This window comes from Spea bombifrons, chromosome 7, assembly GCF_027358695.1.
Source record: "Spea bombifrons isolate aSpeBom1 chromosome 7, aSpeBom1.2.pri, whole genome shotgun sequence".
NCBI lineage: Eukaryota > Metazoa > Chordata > Amphibia > Anura > Pelobatidae > Spea > Spea bombifrons.
The window spans coordinates 25,004,905-25,019,478 of NC_071093.1; the positions used below are offsets into that span (position 1 = coordinate 25,004,905).

A 14,574-nucleotide genomic window follows, 5' to 3' on the forward strand; every position below is an offset into this window, starting at 1 on the left:
AACAGGTTAAAATAAGCCCTTATTAAAATGCAAACGGTGTTTAGAACACTCCTTTAATTGAACTATACCTCCGGCCCTGCCAATTCAGAAAAAAACAGCAAAAATTCAGCGCATACCCAGCAAATACCATTCAAAAAACTCATATATGCCAGTTCAACCCTTCCTCCTTTTGAAAGTTGTCAGCGTTGGTCCTTCATAACAAATATTAAAGGAGCTGAAACCATAAATTTACTTTTAGTGAATAAACAATACTGACTTCCTTATCTTACTGCCTTGTGGTGTATAATAGCATGGTTTAACAACTCAGTGGGACCCTGTGACTCAACTCAATATAACAGTTCAGCGCAATGAGTAATCTTAACTGTAAAAGGATGTCATACGACTATGTAATCAGTACTATTAAGGGGCGATGCTCTATTTCCTATACCACCGCCTACTCCAACCAGGACAGCAGGCTGAGCCCAGATAAGCGGATGTTATACAACAGTACTACAGAAGCCTGATTAAGGCGGAACTCGGCAGGCATACATCTCCATGCAGAGACCAACCATTCTTTCAATCAATTTCACTACACCCCCTTTCAATTCGGATATGCTGTTTTAACAGCACACCTCTTTCGTGACGTAAAACTCAAACAATCATAGGTCGTGTGCGTGGTTGGCCAGTTACTGATGAAGGCGTAATCTATAACCTTCTCTGGATGATTGACATTCTATACCGCCCTCTAACCGCGCAGGAAAAGCAAAAGAAGGGGTGATGGGTAGGGTCAAGTAATAGAGTGGCACTAATCTCAACCAGTTATTTTTGAGTTCGGCGCGCAAGGCCCCAACAGGAGGTTGCTCCCGCCTCGTTGTGTGGCGCGGCCGGCGGGAGAGGTGGGATCCTTCGACAGCAATACCCCTTCAGAGCGGGCGAGAATAGAGACTGCACAGTAGGTAAGCCAGGCCTCGGAAGAGGTTCGCCGGCGACGTCCGATCGCAATGTTTCTCTTGGCCCTGACAAGAGCCGTGTTCTATTAAACATTCCAGCTGTGGTTAGGGCTTTGTCTGCAGTCCATTCCGGTCGTATGAGGCGGAGAAAGCAATAAAGGAGGAGGGTGGCGACTCCCCCCTTCCCCATGGTGGTGCTATCAAAGAGGTGCGACGCAGGTATAAGGATACCCCATCTAACACTATGTGCGGGCCTGGCATGTACCCGAGCTATCTATGATAGTTCAGTATGTGTCTATATATGTAGTAGTCGGCGTAGAATGACGAGCTATGACGAGAATACATCGCATTGTTCAGGTCATATAAGTCGCAGTATTGTGTGTGTGTGTGTGTGTATATATATGTGTATATGTGTATATATATATATATATATATATATATTTTCTCTCATACACAAGCAAATGGGTTTGGTGGGCATATTTAATTACTTTTAATGCCAGAATGATTGTGTTTCGTTAAAACCTGGAGTCTTCTAGGATGAGCTTATACCTTATTGGCACACTTTCGGATATATATATATATATATATGTGTGTGTGTATCTATACACATTAACCTTCCTCTTTACAGCATATTGGTGGGACATGTTGGCTTACGCATTTCATTGTTGATGGAGCTGCGGACCAGGACCATGGTTGGAAAATTGTTTCGATGGCTACTGTACCTATGCATGCCTTGGAGCTTAAGGGGTTATACATTTCCCTGCCTGCGCTTTCTCTTGGTATGTGCAGTGGTGGGCATTACCCTCGCTAGCCCAGTTTGAAATGAAAGGCCCACAAACTTCTGTGGCGTGTACAGAGGTGGTCTTTGCCCTGACTGCCTTTGTATATCGTTGTTGAGACCTTGACACTTCCTGGATGTACATAAACACTAATTATTTACATCGATTGGTTTACATATTGATTCCCATAGATTTGGAGAACATGCTCAGAAACTTTTTATATTTGTTCTATAGAATTCCAGAGTTGAGCATGTTCTGGGTTCAGCTGGAGGTGCGCATGGCTCTGGCAAACCTCTTCCTCAATGTATACATAGTGTGTCATAATGGCTTCAATCAGCCAGGTTAACACTTGCTTATATGTATGAAGCTGAGCAACACTCTAGCCTGACACAGGTACCTGCCAAGATGCCAGATGCAGCGTTACCTAGAAGCTATGGATATACTTTAGGTGACTCTTTGTTGAAGCTTTACAGGATATTTGCTTTGTCTAGCACGGGGCTTCATCCTGACTACCCATACCTATTTCACCATGCATCCTTCTTCCTAGGTAGGCTCGAGATATTAAAGCATTGCAGCATTCTATTCAGACCTGCATACAATAGAATATTAGCACTTCTCTGAATGCTACAGGAGCATATAGTGTATTGAAAATCTGAACTTGTTCACATATCTGAAACTTAAATGTTGAAGGGGTGGTGCATGTCTCCTATTCCAGTAAAACAGCTTTTTCTGAAAGCAGCCACATTGCAAATATTGATGTATGTATTAAGCTGCCTATAATGTTAATGCTGAATTTACCAACCTACGTTAACTCTGAGGCTTTTGGTTACTATGCCAGTAGGCCTTCGTATGCAACACTATCTCTGTAATGGGGCATCTCACGTAGGTGGGCGTAGCTTTGTTTTTGTGTTCTGATGGAACTCGTTCTTTGGATACCTTTTATATTTTGCTGTAAAAGTCACATTAAATATTTGCGGATTTGGTATGACTGCTTTTAAAGCAAACTGACATTAGGTTTTTATATTTGCTACTATGATTTTTAGGTGTTTTTTTTTCTTTCTTATTTCTTATATTTCTTATATACCCTGTGCATAAAACTTGAGGCATTCACAGGTTTTGTTCAGCATGAAGCTGAAGGTATGTATGTTGCTGGCTGCATGTAAGTCCACAACAAACTCAGCTGTCCTTTTAAAAGGACAGTTTACTGTCCCTAACTCATCCTCTAAAGAAGAAAGCATACGTACCAGGTATGTCGCAAAAATCTGTTCCTAGAGGACCAATGATGACCTGGTACATCATTGGTAAAAGAAAAATGGTCCCGCATTGCTTTGATTGCAGGGGTCACAGCTTTAGCTGACACCATTCATGACTGGAATGGTCAACCTGCAGTAGATCCCCTGCACTTGTGTGTATGTGATTGCTGCTACACATGTATGGATATGTTTAAATGGCAAGCTCGTCCTGTCTCTGCATCTCTACTTCTCACTGTTGGAGGCAGACAGAACAATAAGAAAAAGTGAGTCCCTGGGTCCCAAGACCCAGCGTTTTTAAACTAATATATACATTTATTCCCTTTTTTATACCTGACCTGAAGGGATTAATTTTGTGTCCATTTTAATGCATATTGGGTAGTTAGTTCGGTATGGGGGGGGTTTAAAAAAAATTGAATAAAAAAAAGGGAATTGAATAGGAATATACAGTGGATATAAAATGTCTACACACCCCTGTTAAAATGCCAGGTTCTTGTGACTTTAAAGAATGAGGCAAAGATAAATCATGTCATAACTTTTTCTACCTTTTAATTAGGGCTGCAACAACTAATCGATAATGAAATTTGTTGGCAACGATTTTCATTATCGATTAGTTGAATCGATTTTTATCTATTATAAAGAATGAAAAATACCCCTCGTTTTTATAATCAGTTTCATTCAGTGACTCACAGCAGTTAGTACTTTACCAGTCCCTCCCTGCAGTCACTCTGAGTGGCCCCACCCCTTTCTCCCAGTGCCGGTTGGCTGCTGAAACTTAGGAGAGGTGGGGGTTAATTTAGGGGCAGTTATGGTTAATGGGGTCTCTAGGATTAATTTAATAAGGTTAACTTAAAGTGCAGTTAGAGGTAAAGGGGGCAAACTAAGGGGAATCTAAATCCTTGGGGCAGGGAAGATTAATCCTGTATTTATTTATAAAAGTATTGTCAGCGTGATGCGAACGGGTCTGTGAATCTGAGGGCAATATGGCGTATTTGGGGGGTATAAGGCGTATCTGGGGGTATAAGGCATATAGGGTATGTAAGACATATCTGGGGGTATGTGACATCTGGGAGGTAGTGTGGCAAGGCTGGGCTCAGATGTACATAACTGGGGGGGCAGGTTGGGAAATAAAAACAAAAAATGCATTGTTTTTAACACCGTTATTTTAACCCCTTAAGGACCAGGCTGTGTTTTACCTTTTGTACCATTGGGACCGAGGCTGTTTTGATGTAATTTTCTCCTCACTCATTTAGTTAACCCACACAAATTATATATTGTTTTTTTTCAGGACAAGAAGGGCTTTCTTAAGATACCATAGTTTTGATCATGTCTAATTTCCCATAAAAAAATAATAAAATAAGATGAAAAATAAAAAAAAACACATTTTCTGACTTTTACCCAATAAATCTTTTACTCATCCAAAAAAGCTAATGAAAAAACCTACTAAATAGATTCTATTTGTCCTAAGTTTAGAAATACCCAATGTTTTTATGTTTTTTTTTGCTTTTTTCTGCACGCTATGGAGCAATAAGTACAAGTAGCGTTTTCCTACTTCAAAACCGTTTTTTCCAGATCTGGATTTTGCCAAGGCGTTTGACACGGTTCCACGCAATAGGTTAGTATTCAAACTGAAGGAAATTGGTCTAGATGCAAATTCTTGTACTTGGGTAGAACATTGGCTTAGAGATAGAGAACAGAGAGTTGTTATAAATGGTACATTTTCAAGCTGGTCAAAAGTGGTAAGTGGTGTCCCTCAGGGTTCTGTTCTGGGACCAATTTTATTCAACATATTTATAAATGACCTGGCACTAGGCGTTGAAAGTCATGTTTCTGTGTTTGCAGATGACACTAAACTAGGTAAAGTTATACAGGGCGAGCAGGATATTACTGTGCTGCAGAGGGATCTAGATAGACTGGAGGACTGGGCACACAAATGGCAGATGAAATTCAATGTAGATAAATGCAAAGTTATGCACTTCAGGATAGCGAATGCACAAGCAACCTACACCCTAAACGATATTGAATTAGGGGTAACGACAAATGAGAAGAATTTGGGAATTGTTATAGACAACAAACTAGGCAACAATGTGCAATGCCAGTCTGCGGTTGCTAAGGCCAGTAAGGTATTGTCATGTATAAAAAGGGGCATCAAGTCGTGGGATAAAGATATCATTTTGCCTCTGTATAAAACAATGGTAAGGCCGCACCTTGAATATGCTGTGCAATTTTGGGCACCTATTCTAAAGAAGGAAATCATAGCACTAGAAAGGGTGCAGAGGCGGGCTACAAAATTAATAAGTTATGAAGAAAGGTTAACTAATTTAAATCTGTTTCGTTTAGAGAAACGTCGCCTCAGAGACGGGGCCAATACAAACCATTGTGCGGAAATCTGTTCATAAACAGGACTATGCATAGGACACGTGGTCATGCGTTCAGACTGGAAGAAAGGAGGTTTAGACTAAAGCAGAGGAAAGGGTTTTTTACAGTAAGGACAATAAGGATGTGGAATTCTCTGCCTGCAGAGGTAGTTTTACCGGAGTCTGTACAGACGTTTAAACTGCAACTGGATGGATACCTGAAAAACATAATATTCAGGGATATAATCTTTAATTATGGGGAAACAGCTTATTGATCTAATTTACTCCATAAAACCATTCATTTTTTTTTTAAATTAGACACCTCTTGGGTATTGGAAATGCTTTTATTAAAATTTTTCCATGTCAGGATTTTTGGGAAGATACAGCGCTAATGTTACCACTTGCTCGTAATAATAAACTTAATTTTTTTATTTTATTCTTTTTTGGCTTTTTTACATTTTGCTGGAACTGGATGGTTCCTCTGATGCATATTTTTTTATTTTTTATTTTACTAATCACATAGTGATTAGAAAGCTGGGCTCCATTGACTTGTATGGTTGAATGCAGTACCTGTATTCAAACTGCAAGTGGAGCCAGAGTTCTCCAGAGGGTCTGGAGACCCTCTAGCGAACTTTTTCAACTTTATAATTTTTTTTTTTTTTTTTTTACAGGGTGGCCGTCCCGTCATCTTGCGGCTGGCGAAGTCACACGCAGTGGCGGTTGTGACCGCTCTCCAGAGCGGTCACAACGCGTCCTGGGATAAGTGTTTGGTGTAGCTGAATGCCTCGTGATCGAGGCATTTCAGCAACACCATTAAAGTTTAGGAGATGATCGTTGATCGCCTCCTAAATGTTTAAAACGGGCGGATGTTGACACCCATGGGGAGGGTCCAGATATGGCCCATGATGCCGATCTCGGTGTTGCTGAATGCCTTGACATCGAGGCATTACAGCAACAGCGTTTAAGCGAAGAAAGTGATCGTTGATCACTTTCTAAGCTTGTTTAAGACTCATGACGTGTCAGGCACGTCATAGGTCGTTAACTGACTGTTTTGCATGACGTGTCTGACCCGGCAATGATCGTTAAGGGGTTAAATAAATGAAAAATTTACATTTATTTTGTATCCGATGAAAATAATCGTTAGTTGCAGCCCTACTTTTAATGTGACCTACGTGAACAATTGCATTGCAAAACAAACTGAAATCTTTGAGGGGGAAACTCTCAATAACCTGGTGTGCACACCCTCTTATATCTGGGGCTTTGGCTGTGTTCAGAATTAACCTATCACATTCAAACTCATGTTAAATAGAAGTCATTACACAACTGCCATCATTTAAAGTGACTCTTGATCACACATAAAGTTCAGCTGTTCTAGAAGGATTTACCTGACATTTGCTTAGTTGCTTCTCAGAGCAAAAGACATGGTCCCCAGACAGCTTCCAAAGCATCTCATTGTTGAAAGATATCAGGAGAAGGGTACAAAAATTTCCAAAGCGTTAGACATACCATGGGACACAGTGAAGACAGTCATCAAGTGGAGACAACTTGGCACAACAGACACATTACCAAGAACTGGATGTCCCTCCAAAATTGATGAAAATACGAGAAGGAAACTGGTCAGGGAGGCTTACAGGAGGCCTACTGCAACATTAAAGGAACTGCAGGGATTTCTGGAAAGTACTGGCTGTGTGCTACATGTGACAACAATCTCCTGTATTTTTCATGTGAATGGGACAGGGTGGCAAGACAGAAGCCTTTTCTTATGAAGAAAAACACCAAAGCCCGGCTGGAGTTTGCAAAAACAAACATCAAGTCCCCCAAAAGCACGTTGGAAAATGTGTAATGGTCTGATGAACCAAAGGTTGAACTTTTTGGCCATAATTCCAAAAGGTATGTTTGATGTAAAAACACTGGACATGACCCAAAGAACACCATACCCACAGTGAAGCATGGTGGTGGCAGCGCCATGCTTTTGGGGCTGTTTTTCTTCAGCTGTAACCAGGGCCTTAGCATGGAGGGAATTATGAACAGTTCCAAATACCAGGCAATTTTGGCACAAAACCTTCAGGCGTCAGTTAGGAAGATGAAGAGGAAGTTCACCTTTCCTGCATGACAACAACCCAAAGCACGTATCCAAATCCACAATAGCATGGCTTCACCAGAAGAAGATTAATGTTTTAGAATGGCCCAGACCTGAATCCAATTGAACACCTGTTGGGTGATCTGAAGAGGGCTGTGCACTAGAGATGTTCTCGCAATCTGACAGATTTGGAGCGCTTTTGCAAAGAGTGGGCATACGTTGCTATGTCAAGAGGTACCATGCTAATAGACTCCTACGCAAAAACACTGATTGTTGAAGCACCTTTTGATTTTATTACAGCAAAGTATTAGTTGTATATTGGTTATTGTGAGTTTTTTTTTATTTTATTCTTCCCCCCTCAAAGATTTCAGTTTGTTTTGCAATTGAATTGTTCACGTTTATAAGGTCACATTAAAGGTGGAAAAAGTTCTGACCTGATGTATCTGTCATTCTTTAAAATCACAAGAACCTGGCATTTTAACAGAGGTGTGTAGACTTTTTATATCCACTGTAGGGTCTATAGACAAGTTAAAGAATATACTATGGGTTTTTTCCCCCACATTTATCCATACTGTGGGTAACTTGTATGCGTATAGAACTGTTAATGTGTTTTTATCCTATTTTAATTTTTCTTAAATGGATATGGTTACACCCTGCTTGTGTTGAAAAAAATATATAATTTGTGTGACTAAATGAGAGTAGATGAAATAATGGTTGAAGAAAGACATAGCAAAACATGAAAACTTCGCTGGCCCTATGGTGTAAAACAAAAAACAAAAAAAACCCTATTCCTTAAGGGGCGAAAGCATTCTGTGAGTAATATGCTTTGAAATCGATTGGGGCCATATTTGAACCCCTTCAATCCCAGGGGTTTTTGGTACATCAAAGCCCAGAGCAATTTTGCCATTTTTGGGGTATGTCGGTTGAGAGATGATTCTCTTTTCCTGTGAATAGTGTACCCATATAAACTATATATTGTTTTTTCAAGGAGAGATAGAGCTTTCGTTTGATACCATAGTTGGATGATTAGCTGAAAATTTAGAATGAGAAATTTAGTAAAAACTAGCGAAGATTAGAAAAATAAACTAATTTTTTTTTTTTTTACATTTTCCCTCTGAATCCTGACAAAATTAGGTAAAGTGATGGAAAATCCCCTCCAAGTTTATTAATTCAGGTGTCCTGATTTCAGAAATACCTAATTTTATATAGATTTTCCAGACTTTCCCAGCACCAGGGAGCATACTATAAGGTGTACAATTTAATATAATTTTTATGCCTATGGCTTAACGGGTTTGGGGGTTGTGAACAGGGGCAGGAGGGTTATACTGGCTAGATGTTATGCTAGGGCAATGGGAAGTAAGGCTTTTTAATAATTTTATTTTTTTTATATATATATATTTTTTTTAATTTTAATTTTTTTTACATTTTTTTTTTATTTTTATATATTATTTTTACACAGAAATGGTTAGAGGTCCTCCTAGGGACCTCCAGAACATGCCAGTGATGTCACAATGACACCACAGCTCACATTATAATTTTTTTTTGTATTTATATGATTATTTTAATTTATTTAATATTATTTTTTAAATGAATTAACTTTTTTTTTCTGCTTTTCTCTTTCAGGACGGGAGGGGGAGTGAGAGAGATGGTTTCTCACTCCCCTCCCCACGATCCCCCTGCACCGATCACACTGAGATCGCAGCGTCTCTGTGCCTCATCGGAGGGCAGGATATCCCCGCAGGGGATATCCTGTCCTCCGATGACCTTACGGGTTACGTCAGCAGTGACACAACCCGGAAGGGAATGCCCTATAGCGCGTTTGCAACTGCACTTTCAACCATAACAGCTTACCGGCTTTCATGCCGGTAGCTGTTACGGGAGATCGGGCAGCAGAAAGCCGGCGATGCCGGCTTCTGCTGCCAGGGGGGAGTCCAGGCTGTCAAACGACAGCCTGGTCTCCCGTGCAGTGGCCGGGATGTGTCCCTGACGCTGCACGAAGGGCTGGACGTCCATAGGGGTTTCTTTGTGGGCGTTTTTTGGGCGTCTCGGTACGTCTATAGGGGAATGAAGGGTTTAATGTTCAGTGTCAGCACTGAAGCTGACTGGCATTTAGTTAACTTCTCCTGCATTGCATATAAATGCAGAATCTCCCCCGTGTGTTTGCATTGGTGGGACACCCACATTTTTAAAGGGACCATGCAGCTATCATATTCATTAAAGTGGCTATGATGACAGGAGTGTCAATTTAGGTGCATGTGTTTGCTAAACTTTTTTGCAAAATGTTTTACAGAATTGCTTGCCACCAGCTCATTTAACATTTTGTGGTGTAAAATAGGGCCGCAACAAGTGATCGGTAAAATCGATAATAGATTAATAGGCCAACTAATCGATTATGAAAATAATCGTTAGTTGCAGCTCTATTGTCAAACACTGTTCAGATCCACAGAAACAAATTTTTCCGTATTGTCACATAGGTGGAGCAGTAAGCAAAGTGCAAAGCTGCATTCTCATACTTCCAACTTTATGTAGTGTTCAGTAGGCATTTCCACTCTTCTGTGTTCTGCTGTTTGGAAAATGTTAAGTTCAGCATTCTGAGAAAATAACAATACGTCATTAAGTGCAATTTTTGAATAATCTAGAAGGGTAAAGAGTTCCAGCTTTATTAAGCATGCTGAGTGTCATGGTTCATACTTCCTCAAAGTTACAAATGAAAAGGAGCGTATACAGCTGAGTGGGATGGCATAATTAAATGGGACTTGACTACAGTATAACATTTTTGTTTGAGGTGTAATAATAAAAAACTTAGCTTTGTTCTGTGCATGTTATATCTGTAATAGTATTCAATTTGTTTGTTATAACTTCTGTATCGCTTTTCCTGTAAAGCAATCAAGAATTTGTAAGAGTGGATCTTTCTAATCGGTGAGGAATAATGCATATCCTGTATACCAGGGCTCGACAAATCCCAGGCGCCATGGCGACTCAGAATTTTGTCCTGGCGTCTAGGAGTTTGTCAGCCTCTTACATTCACAAAAAAATGCCCCCGTGTCACCACGCGGGGGCGCTGCTGTTGCTGTCTGCCCAGGAGTCTGGGCAGACAGCACAGCCACTCCGAGCCCGCCCCCAAGCCTGTGATCACTCCCACGGAGTGATCCTGTAGGCTGAAACCGCGATTGCAGAGAAACCTGCAATAGCGTTTTCAGCTGCCACAGGCAGCTTCAGGAAAGGGGGTTCAGTGTTGATTGGGTCCCCACACAAGTGTGGGGACCTGACACAACATCCCCCTGCTGCCTGATCGCTCCATGAGAGCGACAGGGCAGCGTTAACCCCTTCAATGCCGCAATCGCGGCATTTAGGGGTTAATTCCCGTTTTTCAAGGGGCTCTGCTGCTGGTGGTCTGCCTGGAAGTCCAGGCAGACCAGCAACAGCAAAAACGAGCCCCCACAAGCCCTTTGATGACTCCTGTAGGCATGGAAGCCTACAGCAGTCATCAGAGACTCCCCCCTGCAATGGCTGGTCTATAGACCAGCAATTGCTTCCCAGCTGCCAGAGGCAGCTTCAGTGACAGGGGGAGATGGTTCTTTGGTCTCCACATGAGTGTGGAGACCAGCCCCAACACCCCCCTGCTGCCTGATCGCTCCATGAGAGCGACAGGGCAGCGTTAACCCCTTCAATTCCACAATTGTTTATAACACATTCGTGGCATTGCAGGGGTTAATATTTGTCCCCACAAGCTTGTGGGGACTAAATATCAATCAATGCTGTGCTCCAATGGAACATTAGCATTGAAAGTGTTAAAAAAAATATATATATCAAAAAAAATTATTTAAAAAAAAAAACCCCCAAAAAACAGCACTGACCTGAAAGTCCAGGGGGCTTCCAGGTCAAACGCTGTGAGTTTAGTAAGTGGGCTGATGATGATCAGATCACTCCTAACCAACTGTTAGTTTAAAAAAAAATCCTGGCTCCTAACTTTTTTAGCTGGCGCCTAGATTCACAACAAATTTGTCAAGCCCTGCTGTATACCGAACATAAGACGGCCCCTGTGGTGCACTCACAAGTTGGCTTTCTAATACATAGCTCTTTTTACTGAACTGTTTTGATTTCATCATGGTGTTAAAGGGATAGTATAGCCCACCAAAGAACAGTGTATATTAAAGTATCTTCATCCACCTCTGCCGCCCAACAATTCTAGCTGCAGCCAATCAGTGGCAGAAGAGTGCCATCTGTGTTCACTTAGCCAGCCTTGGAGCGGACTGGTGAAAATTGAACACAGCTTCTGCTTGGAAAATGGCTTGGTGGTGGGTAAAGGTACAGATTAATATGGGGGGATTCTGCAGAATCTCCCCATGCATTTGCAAGGGGGATACCATGGAAATGTAATGGGACCTATGCACTCCTATACGTTCGAGAGCTGTTGATTAGTTTCACTTGGCTAAGTTAGATCAGTTGGATTATTGTGGATGACCTATTTTTAGATCATTGGGGTGTTAAAAGAAGATGTAATACATTCTGGATGTGCAAAAACATGAAATTAGAATATTTCAAGTTAATGCAGAATATATTGTATGTTAGGCTCGTCCTGGCCTTGTCATAAGCTGTGTCGCTTTTGTACTGTCATACAACTTCAACAGTGGATATCCTCAAGACTTGTGCATTCGGATTTGTGTGAGTTGCAAATTTACCAAATTTCGGTAAATTAGGTGATTCATACAAACCCACATAAACCAGGCTTGATACAATCACTCACTCTTTTCCCCTACCTTCTCTATCATCTTATTTGAGGAGAGTGCTGCCATATTGCCTTGAGTTCAAGTTAGGGCAAAATGTTTACCCGTTGTACAGAGCTGCAGAATACGATTATGCTATATATATATATATATATATATATATATATATATATATATATATATATAAAATACTAATCATTCTTCAGCGGTAAGCATTGGATCAAGACTTTGGATTGCATCTTCCCCAGAGGTTTAAATGATCACATGTGTTTTTTTTTTTTATTAAATTTTTGTGTGCACGATGTCACGGGCTTGGCAAGTAGTCCTGACATGACTGTGTGGAGGGCGTGGGCATGAAGGGGTTAATAGCACCAGGCCTCTGGATTTACTAACTAGACCCCTTAACAGGGCATAAGTTACACCAAATTAACCCCCAAATCCTGCCTGTATCCCCCCAGGTAGTCTGCCACCACTCACGATTTTGATACCGGATTCGTGAGAAATCCGAATTAGAACCTTTATCTCTATATATATATATCAACCCACCCCGGGCAAACAACATATATATATATATCCTGTAGAACTTAATAACAATACGGTAACGTGTTATCCTCTCTTCGGGTTTGTGGATATCGATACTAGAGCCCAAAGACAGGTTTAGATTTTGAATATTTTAATAACAAAAAGACAAAGATTACACAGTGCCAGAATTACAAAAAACAAGACATACAAAATAAAAATAAAACGGCACACAGTTCCTAAAAGCAATAGGACTTAAACACAGGATCCTCACTCACGAGTTTCTCCAATAAGCAGGCCTGTGGGAACTCCTTAAGTCCAGATGGTTCTTATGATGTTGTTCCGATCAGAGTATATCATGGAGTTCTGCTTTGAGGTCTCTGCATTGTCCCTAAATCAGACTTTTGCAAGCAAACACTCCTCTGACCATATGACTGATTATGACACCATCCCCAAGGATTGGGTCCCATCTTTGATGTGCCAATAAGTTATGGTGGGGTAAAGGTGATGGAAACCCCTCCACTTAAGATAGGAATGGAATTCCTATAACTCAGGGTCCTTATCTGTTAGGCCATGAATCACCACAGGGGTCCTTTGGGAAGATGACACCTCTAGCCAGAACAGATACAGAGGGCATGCACAAAGAAACACATTTAAATCAACATCAGATTAACTCATTGAGTGCTTAAACAAAGAAACAAAACCACCTCTGCTGGGTTACCCTTCCATGCATCCACTACATTATATGAGTTAATCATGACACACGATATCATGGTTCACATGTCTCTGTGGGAACTGGCTACCAGTATCAATCTTTCCGGGTGCATCGGTTTGTATGTTTGCTCTTTTCTGTATAGGTTGCCTCACCATCAGGCACGATGCAAGATTAAATCTTTTAAGGGGATTTGTTTATGCATTGCCATAGCATCACATGTTAATATTTTGTAACTTTCAGGTGACTGTTTCACATACTGTTGCATAGTGGAGACTCAAACAGGCATCTGTGGATTGTCGGTGCTTTAGTGAAATGAGTTTTAAAACCTTAATGCATATGGGAATGGGTGCATATACACTATATAGAGAAAAATATTGGGACCCATGACCATTACACCAGCAGGGACTTTTATAACACTGCATTCTATAAACACAGAGATTAATATGGAGTTTCCTCCTCTGTTTTGCAGCTATAATAGTTTCCACTTGTCTGGGAAGGCTTTTCATAAGTTTTTGGAGTGTTTCTGTGGGAATCTTTGCACATTCATTCAGTAGAGAATTTGTAGAGGTCAGACACTGATGTTGAATGAGAAGGCCTGGCATTCAATCAATACAGTTTATACCAAAGCTGTGTGATAGGTTGAGGTCATGGGCTCTGTGCTGGCCAGTCGCATCAAACTCATTCAACCATGTCTTCATGGACCTTGCTTGGGGCAGCGTGACACAGTCCTGCTGGATTAGTAAACGGCCTGCCACAAAGTTGGAAGCATTGTCCAAAATGTCTTGATATGCTGAAGCTTTGATTTCCCTTCAGTTGAAGGGGCCTAACCCTTAACAGCCCCATACCATTATCCCTTCACCAAGCTTTACAGTTGGCACAATGCAGTTAGACGGGTAATGTTCTCAAGCATCCCTGAAAACCAGACTCGCCCATCAGACTTTGAATCAGAGAAGCATGATTAGTCACTCCACGGAACACGTTTTAACTTCTCCAGAGTCGGTGGCAGTGTGCGTTATACCACTCAGATGCTTCGTGTCTTCTGGCTTACATGCAGCTGCTCTGCTTCCGGTTTCCAACAATACCACTTAGTTGACCGTGGAATATTTAGCAAGGATGTCGATGCATTCTGCAGCAGGGGGGCCCTTGTGGCACTCCTCTGGACATCAGTGATGTACGCCTGATTTAAAGAGTTTAGAAAGCAATCGATAGTTTGCTAAG

The 14,574-nt window shown here is 41.2% G+C and overlaps 1 protein-coding gene across 3 annotated transcripts in view; it reads left to right on the forward strand.

The window, feature by feature from the left end:
• Nucleotides 1–740: 740 nt before the first annotated feature.
• USP22 (ubiquitin specific peptidase 22) overlaps nt 741–14,574 on the forward strand; it is a 66,044-nt gene continuing 52,210 nt past the window's right edge. For 2 of the 3 annotated variants that reach the window (XM_053472109.1, XM_053472111.1), the window contains exon 1: nt 741–935. The gene's annotated coding sequence lies outside the window, so the exon portion shown is untranslated. The remainder of the gene's footprint in view (nt 936–14,574) is intronic. The other variant, XM_053472110.1, reaches the window with a different exon arrangement.